Genomic DNA, 6926 nt, shown 5'->3' on the forward strand with positions numbered 1-6926 from the left:
TGGGTGTTTTTGAGTTGTGGTCGAATGGTTTGATTTGTTTGGAGTGTTGGCCGAATATTTGCTTGTGTTTGGATGGGTGGCCGAATGGGTTGTGGTGGTTTGGGTTCTAGCAGAATCTGATGTTCTTCTCTCCCCTTGTTCCTCACCTTGATTTTCTTTCCCAATCGCCTCATGCTCACTTTTTAGCTTTATTTGATCATCATACACCTGTTTGGGTGTAAGAGGTACAAGAGTGATGGTTTTACCATCTTTTACAATGGTATATCTATTTTTAACCCCATCATGAATTGCCTTCTTATCATATTGCCATGGTCTTCCCAATAAGATGTGACTTGCTTGCATTGGTACCACATCGCACAGAACTTCATCAACATATTTCCCTATCGAAAATGGAACCACAACCTGTTTAGTCATTTTCACCTCACCACTATCATTCAGCCATTGCAATCTATATGGTTTAGCATGCTTAGCAGTACACAAATTTAGTTTACTAACAAGGGTTAACTTTTCAAGAACTATTTAAATTCATGTAGGCCAAAATTTCGGCAGCTTTGATGAAAATTATTCTGAATTTTTCAGTTTTAACGTGTGAGAGTGATTCTTGCATTCTTCAGTTCTTGAATGAACTGAATCTGACTTATCGAAGATTAACTGGCTTTGTGGCGTCATTCTACTCATTCTAATAGTTAAGGAATACGACCTTCACTGTCCAAATGGGGTATTCGTAACAAGCTCAGCTGATTATGAATGGATACCGTCAAGGTGCAATAACTGTAACATCTTTGGACACACCACAGCGATATGTACTACTAAAAAGTTGCTCATCCTATAATGGTGGCAGAGGGTGCGAGGGAAGTAGGAGCTGTGATCTCTAAATCTGCGGATAACAAACAGAATCAGTTTCAATGGCAGGTAGTTGTTAAACGAAATAAGGGTTCTGTAAGTGGTGAGAATGGTCCGTGTGCATCTAAAGCGCATAAGAATGAGAATGAGAATGAGAATGTTTTCTCAACATCTGGGATACATACGTCTGATTGTAATGATCATGTGACATCATATGTGTGCAATGATATTTGCCATGAAGACAACTCTCCCACCTCTCCTCATGTTTTGAGAGACATGGAGCAGGAGGAAGGGGCTACATGTACTGCTTTAGATCAAAGTTTAGTCGTCTCCAATACAGATGCTTGTGCGACCGTGAACCAGGTTCTCTCTACTATTAGTCATGAGCTGAATGTTGATGTTACAGCAATGGGAGGTGATATAAATGGAGAACGAAATGAGAAGGAGCCGATGTCACTGATCCCGACAAGTCCACAAACTCCGAATTCCACCGATGAAAAAACTATTAATTAGTCAGCTATTAAGGCTGGCGACTCTCTGGAGAAAAAGAAAAAGGGTTCAAAGAAGAATAAGAAATCTGGTTCCCCGCGGGGTGGCATGTCAAGGTAACCTTTAGGTTGCTGTTTTGTACTCCTCTCTGTTTTCTTATGATGATTGGATGTTGGAATGTTAGAGGTTTGAATGACCCCATAAAGCATTCAGAATTGTGTCGGCTAATCCATCAAGAGATGATGGTTTTTTTTGGTTTGGTTGAAACTCGGGTTAGAGAAAAGAATAAAGATAATATTTCTAATCTTCTTCTACGTAGTTGGTCCTTCTTGTACAATTATGATTTCTCTTCTCGTGGTCGTATTTGGGTTTGTTGGATTGCTGATGTGGTGAAGGTGGATGTCTGCGGTATGTCAGACTAGGCTATCCATGTTTCTGTCACTATATTAGCTACCAATATTTGTTTTAATACTTCAATCATTTATGGAGACTGTGAAACCCTAGAAAATTTATGATTTAAATATGCGGATGTATAACCTGCCATGTAAACGTAGGACTGAAAGTGATATATAATGGAGGGGATGACCTCCATAAAATGAATTTTTGTTTTAGAATTCATAAAGACAAATAAACTGGTAACGTGTTTTGATGAAAAAAATAATGAGAGAAATGACAAAATGAATATATTCCAAAATAATAAAATGACCTTAAAGGTTTAGAAGGATAATTGATATTATTTTATATGAAGATTGAACAAGAAAATTTGGATAGTTGACGAAAAGTCATAAACTGACCAATTTTACACTAGAAAGCAGAGCTCTCAATCCAATCGTCGGATTGGGATGAAATTTTGCATGAAGTCTATTAATATGTTTTCCTATATTGGTGAAAGATATCATCCCAATGGGAGTTTGGTAAAGACTAAAGATTTAAGCAAAAACAAACCGGATGGTTTTTAAAAAAAAAACAAGAAGAAGAAAACAAATAATATATAAAATACATAAATGAAGGACATAAATGTAATTAGGAAAACAATGGTGCCTTTAAAAACAGCAAAGGCCACCAGATTAAATAAAAAAAAAAAGAGAAAGAAAAACGAAAAGGGGTGAGAGACAATAGAGAATTCGGTTAGAAGAGGTGTAGGATTTGGATGAACCAATAATGCTTCGGTGGCTATATCTCTTGCATCCACCGTTGGATCATGTTGATTGTTGGATATATTGTTCTTCTCACACTCTTCTATAAACTGACCGGAGGGATTTGAAGCAAAATAATCCATTGAGCAGCCATCATCATCGGAAGTGTCCTGGAAAACAAAAGGAAATATACCTGCAGGGCAGTTTTGGTCGCCGGCCGATTTCTCTCTCTTCCACCGTTGGATCGTGCTTATTTTTGGATATGTGGTGCGCCTAGATGTGGTCTACATCCTGGACGGTGGAGATCGGAAACACACTCTCCGGCAAGGTTTGGTTCATGTTGAACAGTAGCTCGTCCATTTTCAGGTTAGTTCGGTTTTATTAAGATCTATGGAGATCCAACCGTTGGATTATTTTGATTTTGAGATATGTTGTACACAACACAATGATATATATTCTGACCGTTGGGTTCAAGGAAATAATCAAAGGTGGATGAGTTGTTGCTATTTGAATCTATTGCTAGTCTTAGTAAAACATTTAGGAACCTTGATTTAATTACATGTTTTGATGAAATTAAAATTGTGTGGGTGTAGGGTTTATGTAAGAAATAATGGTAAAATGTGCTCTTGTTATTAGTGTTGTTATAGATTAATTGTGTTGTAAAATGTGTTAGGGAAGTTTTGAAATTTGGATGAAGGGACATTGAGTTTGTTGATTTAATGGATATATGTTTTTAGGCATTAAAAAGGATTGGGTCTAGTGGAAATTGAAAGAAAACTTGAAGAAAACTTTATCCTCCATTTAATGCAAAGATTCGGCCTAGATATATAAATAAGAGGATGAGCTTAATTGTTTTAATTGCCATGGAATTTGAGTTGAATGAGGTTAGAATAGATATGAAATGAATTGGTAAAGGTTTATATAGAATAATTAAAAAGGGAATCATCCCTCACCATGAATGAAGGCATTCGACCAAATAAAAAAGAAATAAGGAGATAAGACTTTGATTCATTTTCTATGAAAACTAGGTATGGATTCATATATTTGTATAAAGAAAATTAGGTAGAGTGTCAATTGGAAGAATTTTAAAAAGATTCAAATTCTCATCATAATATGGAATCCAACCAAAATGAAAATCTTGAACTTGAGTTTATTCGACCTAATGTTATGGGGATTTTTATGGGATTGTGGTTTGTTGAATGCCAAATGAATTGTGTTATGTTTGAAATAATAGATCAATGTGAGGAAAATATCATTTTGTGGAATTTTAACGTTGTCCAAATGGATAATAAAAGAGGAAAAGGTTAAATTAAGGCGTACATGGAATTATGATGAAAATATGTTGTTAAATTTATTTAAGATGAAGTAAAGTGGACTTATGAAAAAGAATTGGAAAACTCATCATGAAAATAAAAAAATAAAAAAAATAAGGTCATTCGGCCAAGAGTTGGTTTGATAAGGAAAATGAATTAGTTTCAATGGTATGAATAAATGCAAGGATGTGATGTTACTAAGTTTGTACATGATGGATTGAGTAGACAAAAATAAAATAACATAAATTAAGATTGTTAGGTCATGTTTAAAGATACTCAGTCTGGAAAAAACAAGTCATGAAAAGAAAGGAAATAAATAAATAAATATGCGAATGCATGTGTCATGCGATTCTAAATTTAAATGAATTTTAGAATGGAATTTTCAATTATGGTGGAGCCACATTTGATATGTATCTTTAATGATACAGGAGAGATTGCAGAATCTGTTCAATAGCATGGGACTTTTGCGCGAGTTCAAGCATTAGGTAGGTGACTTGCACCTTTTTTTTTTTTTTTTTCATACGTTGAATATTGAAATACTTTAGTATGATTATTACCGTATTGTTAGAATCGATATTAGATTGTCGAACGCTTAAATGTTGACTAAAGGTTGATTAGCTTCGGCTAATGACATTCGAATGGATAGCCGGGATGAAGGACTGATTAGCTTCGGCTAATGACATCCAGATGGATGACCAGGACAAATGAATGATTAGCTTCGGCTAACCAGGACGAACGATTGATTAGCTTCGGCTAATGGCATCCGAAAGGATGGCCGGGACGAGCGATTGATTAGCTTCGGCTAATGGCATCCGAAAGGATGGCCGGGACGAGCGATTGATTAGCTTCGGCTATGGCATCCGAAAGGATGGCCGGGACGAGCGATTGATTAGCTTCGGCTATGGCATCCGAAAGGATGGCCGGGACGAGCGACTGATTAGCTTCGGCTAATGACATCCAGATGGATGACCAGGACAAATGAATGATTAGCTTCGGCTAACTGGGATGAACGATTGATTAGCTTCGGCTAATGGCATCCGAAAGGATGGCCGGGACGAACGATTGATTAGCTTGGCTAATGGCATCCGAAGTGGATGATCGGGGTGAGTGAACGGTTAACCTCAGCAAATAATGCCTTAAGAGGATAGCCGAGTTTAAGATTATGGTTGATTGCAAAATAAATAAAATAAAATTGGTGCATCTATATATACTACTAGCTGTTTATACCAAGTACATGACGATATTATAAATGTTAATGCTTCATTTAACTGCTAGAACGTTAGTTACCATTATTAGTATTCTTAAGTATTTGCATTCTCTTAAATGTTTTGTACTGCTGTAGGGACATCACATCAACGAGATGTCTAGGAAACCCGATACACGGGAACCTACTTTTGCAAGGAATTATGTAGATGCATTCTAAATCATAATGTATTTTGTATGAATCAATGTACTGAATGTATAACTGAAGGCTGGGTAATTCGTATGGAATTACCATATGTACTGGTAACCAAGGAAGGTTAACCAAATATGTGGGTAATTATATGAAATTACCAGAATTATTGGCAATTGAGATGAGTTAGCCAGATAGTTAAGTTTTGAAAAGATTATGTGAATTAATTGATCAAAGTTAGAAGTAGTAAATTCTAAATGTTATGAGTAAAATAATTAATATATGACTAAGATTTTGAGTAAATTAATTAATGTGGTTATTGGGTAGACACAATGATTTGGAGACTGGAGGGGAATTGATAGATAATTAATTACCATAGTGTTGGTGGCTAAGGATACATTTCAGTGATACTTAACACCATAATGATGGTGGCTAAGGGCATAAATTGATATTTGGCACTGTAATGAGGGTGACCAAGTTTATGTGAAGGATGCTTAGTGACCGTAGTGTCGATAACTAAGATTGTGTGCAAATGATACTTGGCAACCGTGATTACAATGCATATGATGTTAATAAGAAAAATGAAAGGGATTCGATACGAATGGAAGAATCAAATGGCATGGATTAGCTACTAGGTTTGGATTGCTAATGGTATCGAAGAGGTTTCATCGGTGCTGGTATATTTTAAATTGATTAGTCTAGCCCAATATTAGAAGACTAATGATATTAATGAGATTTATTAGTTTTAGCGATTACCTTCTAGCAACAGATTTAGAAAAGGAAAAAAAATATTGATTAATTATTCCAAAAGAATGAGATAAGCTAATGATATCAAGAGAGGAATATCTTGGTATCAAGTGAAAATTGATTTATAAGGAGATGGTGTTCGTAAACCGTTGAGTTGTGTTGAGATTTCCAAGATGGAATTATTCTTGGCAAATGAGATAGGATATTAGATGGATATTGGTAATAGATGGAAAATATATGTTGTAAAAGAGGTTTATGCTTAATTTTATATATAAAAAGAAATTCCGTAGAGATTATTGTCTACCATTGTTATTGCTTGTTACTATCTTTTATATTTATGTGTACATGTTAAATTCTATTTTCAGGTCCACCAGGGTCGCGTCAAGGGTAATACTAGTTTAGTTATCTTTTGCTTTTGACCATGTAAATTAATTGTAAATTAAAAGACTTATCTCCTAAAACTTGAGATGTAATATAAATCCATAAATTTGAATGTATGTCTTTAATCTAATGGTTGAAACTCTTAGTACCTTTTTGACCATGCATGTTTACAGTTGAAATTGAATGTTTTATTTGAACTGCATTATATGATGTTATTGAATAAGATGTGTTGTGTTGATGAGAATGAGTTGGGTTGAGGCCCAGGATGATTGGGTCGTGATTTTGAGTTATAAGATGTGAGTTATTAGAAGTGTAAACAGGGTATATGTCGATAACTTGGGACCTACTGGTACAGGGGAGACTCTGCCGAAATTTTGGTGGAAATTTGGGTGGAACCTATATATATATATATATATATATAAATTTACCTGAAAATTTCCAATGTATCGCGGAAAAAGGATGTGGGAAATCGAGGTTGTTACAGAGACAATAATGCATCCTTACGTGAGACATTATGGTCTGATATAGTGAGTCGTAATGCTGAATGGGAGTTAACCCCATGGATTCTTATGGGTGACTTTAATGCTATCCGCAACCCGTTAGAAAGGTCAGGAGGGTCTACTA

At 35.5% G+C, this 6926-nt stretch overlaps 1 long non-coding RNA gene across 1 annotated transcript; it reads left to right on the forward strand.

The window, feature by feature from the left end:
* The first annotated feature begins 2479 nt into the window (after positions 1–2479).
* On the forward strand, positions 2480–6639 carry LOC118050585 (uncharacterized). Its single transcript, XR_004687896.2, has 3 exons — positions 2480–2834; positions 4210–4266; positions 6287–6639. It is a non-coding gene; the product is annotated as an uncharacterized lncRNA (long non-coding RNA).
* Positions 6640–6926: the final 287 nt, after the last annotated feature.

Source organism: Populus alba, chromosome 3 (genome assembly GCF_005239225.2).
Source record: "Populus alba chromosome 3, ASM523922v2, whole genome shotgun sequence".
Lineage (NCBI taxonomy): Eukaryota > Viridiplantae > Streptophyta > Magnoliopsida > Malpighiales > Salicaceae > Populus > Populus alba.